The sequence below is a fragment of the Lampetra fluviatilis genome, chromosome 2 (assembly GCF_964198595.1).
Source record: "Lampetra fluviatilis chromosome 2, kcLamFluv1.1, whole genome shotgun sequence".
NCBI lineage: Eukaryota > Metazoa > Chordata > Hyperoartia > Petromyzontiformes > Petromyzontidae > Lampetra > Lampetra fluviatilis.
Genome location: NC_136276.1, coordinates 16,401,358 through 16,414,775, shown reverse-complemented (window position 1 = coordinate 16,414,775; position 13,418 = coordinate 16,401,358). Strand labels below are relative to the sequence as shown.

The following is a 13,418-nucleotide window of genomic DNA, read 5'->3' as shown; positions in this document are numbered from 1 at the left end:
GGCCCTCATGCTCGTTTGAGCGGTTGGGAGACCTTTGGGCTCGGAATATTCACGCACATTTACGCTGGGCGAGCAACTTGGGCACAGCAGCAGCGAATGCATCTCCCTTCAGCGCGAAGTACAGGAGGAACCTTCGTTCGGCCGACTCGTAACCAAGTCAGCGCCACGTCCCTGCCCCCTCGCACACAAAGGAGTCGGTGCCACAGCCGGGCCCAGGAGAAGCAGCTCATCAGCTGTCAGGCCACGCGGGCAGCGCAGGGACGGCAATGGGCTCCCCACGGGACTTCCCGGGCCAGGAGTGGCGACAGCTTCCAAACGCCTTTTACATGGCCTGTCAGCTTCAAAATGTCACCCCCGCTGTGGCTGATCGCTCAATAAACAAGCGGTGGTCGGGTCCTCATATTGGAATAAAGAGCGAAATGAGGGTAATTAGAATAGGTCCATCATGTGTATCCACAAGATGTTGGTGGTCTGGCTCATAGCTGAGTTAAATTGGTATTCTAGTGTGTTTTTGTTTTTAATGTGTTGCATTTATATGCGTTTTTTAAATAATTGCCATTGCTCATACCACAAGCAATCAATGCAAATTAAGAAAATCTTAATTGTATAGGAATAGTATTTCTATGATTTTTCATTGAATGTACATCGTGTATCCCTTAAATATAAATTTTTATAATAGTCGACTCAGTATACAGAATCAGAATATGTATTGACACCGGAGGAACCCGATGAGCTATAAAGCTCTTCTTCTTGGTTCTTTCGGTAAAGTCACGTAGAATGGAAATAATAAAATAAGACATAATAAAATAATTCTCACGACGTTTCGGCCACAACGCAAGCAGCCGTCCTCAGGTGAAGACCAGGTCTGTCGGGGACGCTGTCTCCCCGCTGTCTCCCCGACAGACCTGGTCTTCACCTGAGGACGGCTGCTTGCGTTGTGGCCGAAACGTCGTTAGAATTATTTTATTATGTGTTATTTTATTATTTTATTATTTCCATTCTACGTGACTTTACCGAAAGAATCAAGAAGATGAATCCCTGCAGTCACGAAAGCTTTAAATCGAAATATAAAGCTCTTCTTCACAAATATCCATTAGGGGTGGGTCAGTACGCTACAACGACAAACACAATACAAAAACAGGACAGGAGTGCAAAGTATAGAAAAGGTAAGCACATCACTTTAAAACTATACAAATAAAACTAAACCATGATTTGATTTGAAGCTTTCATGACTGCAGGAATTACTCTTTGGTTCTTTCGGTAAAGTCACGTAGAAATAAAATAAATTAAACTATTATTACGCAACAAGCTTGTTTGCCAGTCCAAGGACGGGTGTAAATTGCAATAAATCTGAAATATTCAAGAGCAAAATTGTTCAGCTCATGATTATTAATGAGGAGGAGGTTGCCCCAGGTGGAGTGACGTCACCCGCTAATGCTTATTGGGGAGGGGTGCGGCATGGGGAGTGACGTCACCCCCTCATGGTTATTGGGGAGGGGTGCGGCATGTGAAGTGACGTCACCCGCTCATGATTATTAATGAGGAGGGGGGGGGCTCATGGAGAGTGACGTCACACGCGGGACACACACACATTCTTGGCTCATTATATGAGTAATTATATGATGAACTTGTGCAGCCCGTTTGTCAATCCGCTCCTGGATGAGGGACTCTACAAGCAATACAGGCAGTAAGGGTTATTTTACCATACTTTGGTATTCTGAAAAACATATGATATTATTATGAAGTTATTCTACAATCTGCATAGTCATGTGGTTTGTTCCTTCGCTTCAGGTTTCTAATTTGATCTTATCGCACTGCATTGTCTATTTCCAAATTTCACGTACAGTCTTAGAGTAGGCTACTTTGTATTATGACATTTGATAGGCCCAAAATTGTATTGTAAATTGCATGTGCGTTTAATAATATTCATATCAAATTCTGATTCTGAAAATTGTTTCCTGTGACTAAATTATGCAGAATAATATGGCTAAATGCTATCAGATCTCAGAAGCTAAGCAAAGTTAGGCGTGTCAGCACCTGCACTCGTGGGAATAGCAGTTGTTGTAGGTTTGGGCTGCTAGATGATGGTCACGGTATGACGGTCATTGGATTAGATCCATCTCTGTGGATCTCGTGTTAACGGGGTTTCTCTGGGTTACTCCAGATTCCTCCCACATACTAAATGCTCTTCTGTAGACTTGACCAACCATTCAAATGCAGGTCTCTCAAGAATAAGTATCTTGAGGCCCGGTAAGAATTGTATGACTGTACCATATTGTATTAACCCAACATCATTGTGCAACAAGGAATACGAATTTTGACTTGTATGCTCCTAAAAGCCGTCATTTGGAAACTAAAGCCTCTTGCCACCCGATGCACAACATGTACGGTACCTTTGAAAAAACAATTGCGCAGTTGTTGCTGTCAAATTTAGGGAAAAAAACACAAGCTTGTATGTTTTCCCGCTCTGAATCTTTCATCGTCAAATCACAGTGGTGTAGGCTCTTCACTCAGAGATAATGTATGAAACCACTGAGATGCCTATCCAGCTTTTAAGATGTCGTATTGTTTGCAAGCACTGGCCTGCCTTGTTTAGTCATTGTTTTAGACTAATTTATAACCTTCATTTCAGGGGTGATTGCCAGTTTTAAGGTATAGTATTGTATCACACTTGCCATTGCTAGATAGAGAGTTAATGCTGCGCGGCTGAGTCACTTTGAGTGGTAGTGTACAGTAGTTTGTAAGCATTCATACTCTATATCCATAATATATGTGTGTGTTTAGCCAAGCAATCTAAAAATCTGTGTCAGCATCCTAAGGATTGCAGTGACCTCGAACACTGACTCATTTGTAAAAATATAAACCGCATAAGCCCCTAATGCTCTTACAACCACTAAATCAGTGCCTGGTTTTGAATAACCGCAGATGAGTTTATTTTAGGATATAGTACAGTGATCATTAAAAACTGGTGGTGGTAATTGTATTTTAACAAAAATACCTAGAAAAGCTCCATTGAGTTGCAAGACTCGTTTTTAGAGAGTCTTGCATTGCTTTCAAATAATATTTTGCATTACATATTCACTATGGAATTAAATGAAATATGATAACATTACAGCATTATCAACATTGTTTTCCATCAGTGCATCAGTAAAATATAAAGTATGATAACAAAAATTAAAGCCTGTCTTTAAGTCCATACAATGTTTTTTTTTAAAGAAACAAATGGATATTATGGGAGCACTTTCTGTACCCTACCTTATTATAAACTGTCACCGTATTTCTATTCTTAACTCGGCTCATGCATTTCGCTTACATGTATTCATCTCCACGTCTGAACGTCAGGCATACACGTTTCTATTCATCATGTGGTAGTCTGCAATTGCACAAGCTAATCGGTTGTCTGGTTATGTGTGGAAAATATGGGGACTCCCACCTCATCCAAGATCAAGATGTCTTGTCAACATGGAAGAGTAGGCCAAGTACCATCTAAAACTCCTTCTTGTCGAGGTCCCTCCGCCAGCAGTCGCATAAGCAAGCAACTGTCGGACTGGAGCTTTATCTTTTACATTCACCGCGTCCGCAGATTGTTCCTCTCACAGTTGACGCATTGTGACTTCCACCACGGCGCTGGTCGAAACAATTAATCTCAGTGGGCTCTCACCTGAGCAAATAAGGATGTCATTCATTCATTCATTCGTCCCGGCATGGTATCCCCATACGCCGGCTAGAGCCAGCTCTTTGTGGCACTCACTTCTCCCGCTGTATCTACCCCGACGCACGCGCTGCGCTGTTATCGCCGCGCACCTTCAGCTACCACGGACAGCGGCATCGCACGCGTGACGCGCCGCCCGTGGCGTGGTGTCGTCGTATCGGCGTGCGCCTGCTTGCCCTGAGAGCCGCGAGCTGATGCACGCCTCTCTCTCTCTTCGCCCTCGGGTGATGGACCGAGAGTTCGCCGCAGCGCGAGTGCTCCCGCGTCGTCCGGCTCTCGTTTTTTTTACACACGAAGCTGCAATTCCCCCCCCCCCCCGTGAAAATAAGTTGAGTCGTTACTACGTACATCTCTTTCGATGTAAAGCTTTCGTGACTGCGGGGATTCATCTTCTTGGTTCTTTCGGTAAAGTCACGTAGAAGGGAAATAATAAGAAATAAAACATTCTAAAATACAATTCTCACGACGTTTTCGGCCACAACGCAAGCAGCCGTCCTCAGGTGAAGAACAGGGTTGTCGGAAAGACAGCGTCTGAATAACCACCACCAAGCTTTGCAGCGTATATTGAGCAGGGGTTAGAGGAGGAGAGCGCCTTGACAAAGGAATTTACATATTAACAGAGGAATTTCACCTGAGGACGGCTGCTTGCGTTGTGGCCGAAACGTCGTGAGAATTGTATTTTATTATGTTTTATTGTTATTATTTTATAATTCCCTTCTACGTGACTTTACCGAAAGAACCAAGAAGAACACGTATATCTCGTTCATTGTTTTGGAGACACTCAATCAAAACTCTGATCATGACGGACGAGAGCCAATTGAGACGAGAAGTCTGTGGCTCACAAAATATTACAGGGCATCATTGGACAAATGATCAAAGCAGCAGTGCGCAAGATAAAATGATTAGTCAAGAAAAAAAGTCATGAGGGTAAAAAAAAACCCTTCTGGAATTCTCAACATCTCGCAGACCATTGGATTGGAAGATTAAACTACATTACTACCTGAAGTGTAATTTCATTCGGCATCTGTTGCCCAACACTAGGTAACACTGTTTTGTGCTATGTAAGCAGTGTTTGGCAAATTCACTTTTTCAGATATAGGTTCATAATTTAAAAAACATCTTTAAAAAACACATTTTACGATTTTTTTTATTTGGGCATTACTGTAATGATAAACTGGGTATACATTGTCATCACACTCCACTGGTAAAACATGTGAGTGTTAAAAGTTACCGCTCCAGCACGTATATTCTCAGAAGAGTCAATGACACAGAATTCTGCATAAATTATATTCCACGAACATAATCTAAAACCAACAGTGGAACTTTCTTCTCTCTGGGGATAAACAAAAAAAAAATTGGGCTCCGTTCCGATTGCGCCCGGGCCAAATCATTTCCGTGCTGCAACACTGCGTTTGTCACGCGGCCACCAGTACAGCTCGGGGCCTGTAATTGAGAAGCCACGTTACTGTCAGGCCAACTAATCACCCATAGCTGATCGCTGGAGCTCCATGAAAGGTGACGAGCATCCTGGAACATAATCGCTTTGATCCACTGTGACGGTTCTGTGACACCAGAACAATTTTTCACTGCCATTGCCATCTGTTTCTCAGTTGACGGACGCTTTCTGTGGACGTTGTGCTCCGTGTGTGGTGGATGAACGCACTGTCACTCCGATGTGCATTCCACTCTCTTGGAATTCAGAGAGCGTTAAGACACGTGCGTACATTTTCTACTCTTAATTATATTACAGGTATGGTCGCGCGATGGCATCGTCTGTAATTAAACACAGTCGTTGAAGGGGTTGTACTGGTCGAATTTCGGTGTGGTTACGTGAAATACAACGTTGTTTTATATACTTCGGTGAAGGTTATTTCGTGACGCAATTTTCTCATTGAAAAACACAGGGACTCAATGAGTAATTGCTGTATAACGATGAAACAATCTAATAATGTGCAATTTGAATTAATATGTATGGATTGGCTGTACAGGCTAACCAGCATGCCAATAAATTATTTGCTCATACTGCGTTGGCAGCAGTGCACAAGCACAAATGACAAAATAAGCTCCACAAATTCGTCAGTGACAGTGTGGCCTTAAAATGAAAAATAAACAAAATTGATTATGTTTCTGGCATTGTGTTGAGCGTTTTGTTATTTTCAGCATTACAATTGATAATGTACATTCAGTAACGTATTCAATCACTTGTGGGGTAAAGTGAATGTACTTACGATACCTTGTTATGCTCATTTGCAACAGTGAGATAAATGCCCTTAGAAAGAAAGAGGCCCGTTCTCGACAATAGGATGAGCACTGTTTGGAGCACATTTAGTTCCTGATGTATTCTAAATACATTAAGAAATATGACACAAAGTGATTATACAATCTATATTGTGATATAATGATATCATAACTGTTGTTTTCATTTACTCTGAGTAGTCATTTAAATGTGCCCAAAATATTGTGAGCGATGCCAACAGATTTTCGTAGAATTCTATACTATTGAAAGAGAAATATTAATGTCCATAATCATTATGGACAAATAATTTCAGGGATATAATGATTCTGAGTAAATAAATTAATTACAATGTTATTACAAATACACAATCACAACAACATGTGATTCCATTCGTGACGGAATGTAATTATCTGTTTGATTAGTTCAACAACTGTGAGTGACAAGAGTAACCCTCATATATAAACAATGTGTACACACAGACTCATTTTATTTTTGTCAAAATGTTCAGTCACTTGATAATTCTGCAAGCAGTGCATGTATTTACATAATGCGTGAATGCTGTTGGATAAATATTCCTGATGTGCGTTTTAACATTTGTTTCACATAAAACACGGACCAGAGCTAGCTCTGCGTGACGCAAATTTCAGCATCGAAACGGCGTGGGCCAATTTGTGGGCTTCAGGTAACGTGCCCAACAAATACCTGATCAGCGAGAGCACCCCCACCCTGCCCGGCTTCCATCTTCCACGAAAACAATCGTCAGTACCAATCCGGGTGAGAACACAACACGGAAGATGTAGACGCCTCACGCACAAGTGGGAAACAAAAAGGATTTCCTCTGTGTGACCGCAGCTACGAACACCAAACCACGGACCATGCAACTTGGCATTGCCACAAATATTAATTTGAAGGCATTCGGCAGGTGGGTGTGTTGGCGAGTGAGTGGGTGATTGAGTGGGTAAGTTGGTGAGTGATTGGGTGGATGGGTGAGTGACTGAGTGGGTGGGTGAGAGGGTGGGTGGGTGAGAGGGGGTGTATCTGTAATTCACAAACTCTCAGACAAAGCAATGGAATTGCAAAATACTCATAACTGTATCTCTAATAGTTTATCTTCATTGGCCGTATATAATTATCATCAGAACTAACTTGGACTTATTAAACAAAAGCAAAGAGCTTCGTATTTTACAGTTCAGGGCATGCCCGTGCCACCATTACAGTTGTGGAAATGCCACCACAGCAGTCATCTCTAACTGGTCTTTAAATATCATGTGCTCTAGTCTCATAGACGTCAAATTGTTTTTCTACTCAACCGAACACAGAGCAGTTCACATCTCTGTTGATGGCCTATAGCCACCAGTGGAAGTTCCATGCTCGTATGTTGAGAGCCAGTCTAGCCATAGTGTAACCGATGTAGCCCATCATCACTCCAGAAACCGAGAGATGGAGTTGATGGGCTGATGTGGCTCACAACCGGGATTTGAATCCTCATGCTTGAACCACAGTGCCACTTAATGAATAATCGACAATAGCAAGGTGCTGCATTCTGGATTTTGGTGGTGATGATAATAATGAAGGACAATTATGATGATCATACCAAAAGAATATTACCATTCCATTCGACATTGTAATTAAGCCATTAAAATATGTGCTTGCCAAGACTTGTTACGAAGAAAGCATGTGCAATGTTAAATTTCGATTTGAAGCTTTCGTGACTGCAGGGATTAATATTCTTGGTTCTTTAGGTAAAGTCACGTAGAAGGGAGATAATAAAATAATACAAATAAAACATAATTAAATTATCACGACGTTTCGGCCACAACGCAAGCAACCGTCCTAGGGGAAGAACAGAGTTGTCGGAATGACAGCGTCCTAATGTGTTTAATTTGGATATGTTGCATTTAAAGGGTCTAAGTGACGCCTCCAACCACTAGAGGCCGTGACATTCACTTTAACGTATAAACGAATAATTATTGATTGGAATTGTATTGTGATTTTTTTATGATTATGATCATTTGAATAGCGGGTTGCGGGGGACATTACAACCATAATGCACAATTTCTTAATGACTAGCACAATATGAAAACATGTTTTTTAGACACATAATAGAGATGTTTTGGGTTAGATAGCATAACTATATAAATGTGTCGTTTAAACCCTCCACCACCCGACACAGCCAACTAGTAAGGGCTGTCACGTAAACAGAACATGCCAATTCGTCACTAGTACAGCACACCGGTGTGTTGGAGAGCCAAACCACAACATTTACAATCTGAGTACGATGTTTTGCCAGTAATTACAGCTAGCTAATGTTGTGCTTTATAATCAAAACAAATATATTGTAAACAGGCAAATGGTACTGACTCGCAATTAACTATATTTCCAGTATTTTTTTTTACGAATGCCTATAAAATAACACAATTTCCGTGTTGTACATCTCAACATTGGACACCCTTGAGACTGCAGCCACTATGAACGTAGGTTAGTACGTAGCTTTTCATGACCAATATTTGTCATTCATAATTGGATTTTAGGTCGGATTGCCTCAGTATAAAACCAAATTAACTAAAACACGATTAAACAGTGTTTTGTAATTGATCTATATAGCTCTTTTTCAGAAGCGGCATCGGCCATGAAAGAAAGCTCAACGAAGTGGCTTATCACGTGGAAATGTATAGCAGCCAAAAACTCTAAACGCCACTTTCTAAATGTGCAGGGAAACACCGGAGGATCCGGAGAAAATTCCAAGCGACAATGGGGAGAACATGCAAACGACAATTATACGGGCATCAGGGTCAGGATAGAACCCACGACCTCCTGCATAGCAGGCGAGGTAGTTAACATCTCCTAGCCACCGTGGCGCCATCCACCCGACTCAATGCATTACACTCTCCTCCACCCGACTCAGGCAAACCAGTCGAATTGTCAGATTTCGTGTGCATTTTCTGACAACAACAACATCAATTGGCACGGGTTGTTCATATGACAACTTTATTTGTTTGGCTGTGTCAGGTGGAGGAGGATGGATGACACCATTTGGCTTTTTTTCTTACGTGGTGTGACCCAGAAACAAACATTTATGAATCACTTTAAGGAAACAAGCTTACGGAGACATTTGTTACGTTGCAAAATGCCAGTCTGTTTTTCATACGAGTAGTCCAATTGTCTTGGTGTACGCTAACAAAATTTCACGAGGTCAAATTATGTTATTATCTCAAGTCCGTTAGTTTTGTTATAGCGAACGTATTTGAAAAACTGCATATTTAATACACCATTTTCATTTTTGTTTAGCCAGCTAGAGTGTGGCCAATGACAGAGTAAAACGTATTGACAGGTAAAATCCCAGTAGGTATAACACTGACTTTACACGTAATATCTGGCTTTATATATAAAAAAAAAATAACTGCACGATGTAATGGAACATCTTATGTTACATTTGATGGCAAGCCAAATAACGCACACCTTTAATGGTATCAGTGCAGTGATTAAAGAAATGAAGAAAAGAGTTTTAACCTTGTCATGGTTAAAGATGATATGATTGAAGTGTGTGCGTGTGCACGTAGGTGTGTGTAAAACGGCCATAATTTCCACTGGGCCTCATTACGACTTGTTAAGGATTTCCATACAACGTCTATCAGACGTGTTTATATTCCAGGTTTGTAGCACATCTGTTCAGTGCACGGTCCACTGTGTGCACTGAAACCAAAAATATGATGCAGTGATTTCTCCTGGGGCTGCGCTCATAGCTGCATAATGATTGCAAGATATACATGAATGGTGGTATCCCATTGTCACTGTGGTGATTAAAGTCAACTTCATTTAGTCGTATTCTTCATCGGAACAGATACAAACTTGCATGCTTAAAACGTGGAGTGTGCGACGTACTCCTGGCGAACCCCGGTTCCGAACGCTGTCCCACGAGCGATGAGAGAGCAGGTTTTTTCTCACTTGACGTACCGTGTTAATGGCAGGTTTCTCATCTGTGCATGCTCTGCTGAAGCCAATTGAGCAATTGAGCCATGTGCACCAGACGCGCACGGATGCGGTGAGACAAAACGCACGCACCAGCGTGCTGTGGCCCCTTAAGAAATTAATTTGAAGGACATGACATGGATTGAATTAAGCCGTGCCTTCTGAATATTCTGCAACTGCGTACCAAAGTTTCGATTTAAAGCTTTCGTGACTGCAGGGATTCATCTACTTGGTTCTTTCGGTAAAGTCACGTAGAAGGGAAATAATAAATTATAAAAATATAACATAATAAAATAATTCTCACGACGTTTCGGCCACAACGCAAGCAGCCGTCCTCAGGTGAAGAACAGGTCTGTCGGGGAGACAGCTGTGGGAAAGCTGTTTTTCCGACAGACCTGTTCTTCACCTGAGGACGGCTGCTTGCGTTGTGGCCGAAACGTCGTGAGAATTATTTTATTATGTTTTATTTTTATTATTTCCCTTCTACGTGACTTTACCGAAAGAACCAAGAAGATGCGTACCAAAGGCCACGAGTTGGCTAAAGTATATGTAAATTTCAGTTTGCAGCGTAGTCGAGGGACTGTATTGTCTTGGTGTGGTCTTGGACTGTTGTTGTTGTTTTGCTGCCTTGCCCAAGCTTGCATTTGGTCTTGACAAATATTGCAGGAATTGATGTACTTGTGCAATTTGGTTAGTTATGTTTAAGTGACTTACCCCTTATGTCGTTTTTTTGTATCGATTGTTCGTGTAACTGGCTGACCCGCCCCTACTGGACATCTCTGAAGAGCTTCATAGCTCATCAGATTGTTTACAATCTAAATAAAGATCTTCTATGGCATCAACAGTAAGTTCATATCTATTAGCAGATTCGACTGAAAATTGAACACAAATGTTACATGTGAAACGCTCGCGCAAAGACTGAACTTTAAATGTTACTTCGAGAATAAGATGTGATTCGGTTATCACAGTTGGAATATGAAATTATATCCAAATCTGCTTAATTCGAAATTGATTCCAGCCCCATTAATGACCAATTGACGTTCATAGCACAATGGTGCATTGGTCCTCGCACTGTGCAATGAGCCTCGTGACTGAATCCTATTACCATCGATGGCTAACATAAGTGGCGATTGTTATCTGACCTGCCCCCCCCCCTCCTTCTCATCTTCACTCCAGAAAACCACACTGACCAGCGTAGTGAAGTGCGGTCACCCCCCCACCTCCCATGACTGACACAGCTTCCATTTCGCAATGGATTGGCAACAGTATGTAAATTAATACATTTTCTTACGATTCTTTTTCATAATTAAAACAAATAATTGTGGTTTCTTAACTATCTTCGCATTTGAATTACATAAGTGTAATTGTATTCAGTTCCCATTGTAAGATGGTAGCCACCTCATGGACAAGTTGTTTTTGTGCGAGCCCATTATTGGCAGGCCTTATTTCGACAATTGGATCTATTATTCAAATTGAGATGATGCAATAAATCTGCAATGTCCCGCAAAATAAAAATAAACACCGGAGAATTGTCCCAAGCCTTGGACTGGGCAAAGTCTGGTAATGAAATCATTATCATATCTGGGTTATTACTGCTGGACTGTTCTAATAATTACGCGAGCTGATTTCCGTAATTTGAGTATAATTTTTGTAGCCCATGTTCCATGCCTGCATTAAACTGATGACTGGTGTTCGTGAGGAGGCAAATTAGCCCATGGAGCAACCCCTACCACCATTTTAATAATTTTTCTTCATAAATTATGCCTACAATTTTCTAAACCCATGCCCAAAGCCAACAACAAACATCTGCATTATCTTAATACATTATTTACAAGTGTTGACCTTTAGTGCCATTCAAATTAAAGCTCGACAAAGGTCATTGCGAACCTTAACATTTGTGTCAAACATTTGTCCCCTTATCATGCCAAATATTCCAATTTCCCAATACTCTAAATAACACCTTACACGTCTCATTCAAACGCACCTAAGTGTCTGCAGTACACCTATTTTTATATTATTATTTCTACACAGAATGGCATATTGTTGTGACATTTACTTGTATGTTTACAAAACATATTTAAAAATCGTGTAAATGTACTAACAATACTCATCAATGAGATATCACTCCTCACTAATAGTAGCCATGGCTGAAACTCAAACTGAGGTCACCAGTTTCAGATGTGTGGTGCACTAATTACTGCACCATCACTTACTAACACCTATTTTTCTACTTTAAATGTGCAATAAAAAATTATATAGCGATGTTGATATACCGCATTCCCGCAATTAGGATATTATTGCACATTCAACAATTTTAAAAGGCTGTTTGTAAATTCTGAGTATAAAAACACACCGAGAAAATTACATTCTTCCACTTAATTCTTACACACAAAATAACCGTGGCATTGCCCTTGTTGACGAGTAGAATAATTATGTTTTCATCCTTTCGGAGGTCTCTCAGGATCCGTTGTTCATTTGTCGTGGTGTTAAGAGTCGGGTTTATTTCCTTATGCAGTGTCCGACTAACCTCGTGTCTCTCCTCCTCAGCCTCATCAAGGAACAGTGAATGTACCACGGCTTCAGCTTTCATTGCTATTTCTTCCACTGGGATCTTGTTTGGGTGCGATGGCAAAGTTGAAACCCCTGGATATGGCAGTCACAGCTGCCTCAGAGAGTGATCTATCAGAAATGTTATCTCGAACTGTTATTAAAGACCGAAGGAGTTTACATAATTAGTCAACATGTATGGTGATTTGGTCAAATCCCGACCGCTCACGTGTGTGAGTTCTGGACAGAGGTTTCTCTGCTTCATGACATGTTCATCACGGCACTAATGAGATATAAACAGTCAGTGATATGAAATTAAATATTGAGCATTCTCGAAATGATCCATACCACAATTTGGTGACAGCTTCATAAACATGCACCAACATGCTTTGTGTGTGTTGACATCCAAGACTTGCGATGATCAAACTCAGTTCACATGACGCCCGTGAAATTTGCACCAGAATGAAATGAGCCCTGTCTTACACTTTATTGAACACTGAGTCCCACTGCGCCCAGGGGGTAATGGACACCATAACCTCATCGGAGGGGCCCTACTTAGCCGCCCAGCAATCATTGATTGTCATCGTCATTCATTTATTTCTACCACAACGTGTTTCATATCTAGAATGCTCGAGCCCAGCGCAGACAGTTTAAGATTTGCATTTCTTTACCCAAATGGAATTAACCCGTTTCGCAATTTAGAGTTGAATACTATTATCATCAATCTGTATTCCCTGTGGAGATATTGACAGACAAATTAGCAGTATTAGTTAATACAGTGTCTGCTGTATAAACAGAGTGCATGTTGGTGTCAGTTGTTTGCAATTGTATGTTCTTAATTGATTTAATAAAGCATTTTAGTACAATTTGGTCAATGTTAATATTTCAAAAGCAGGAAGTGTCGTCTGTTTTATTTAAGCAAATGTGATAAAGAAAAAAAATAGCGAAAGAGCA

At 41.0% G+C, this 13,418-nt stretch overlaps 1 long non-coding RNA gene across 1 annotated transcript in view; it reads left to right on the top strand.

Moving 5' to 3' along the window:
* The window catches only part of LOC144943634 (uncharacterized), a 34,061-nt gene extending 21,166 nt beyond the window's left edge, over positions 1-12,895 (top strand). The window contains exons 3-5 of the long non-coding RNA XR_013639519.1: positions 10,703-10,761; positions 11,094-11,182; positions 12,465-12,895. This is a non-coding gene — a long non-coding RNA (uncharacterized LOC144943634). The remainder of the gene's footprint in view (positions 1-10,702; positions 10,762-11,093; positions 11,183-12,464) is intronic.
* The last annotated feature ends 523 nt before the right edge of the window (positions 12,896-13,418 follow it).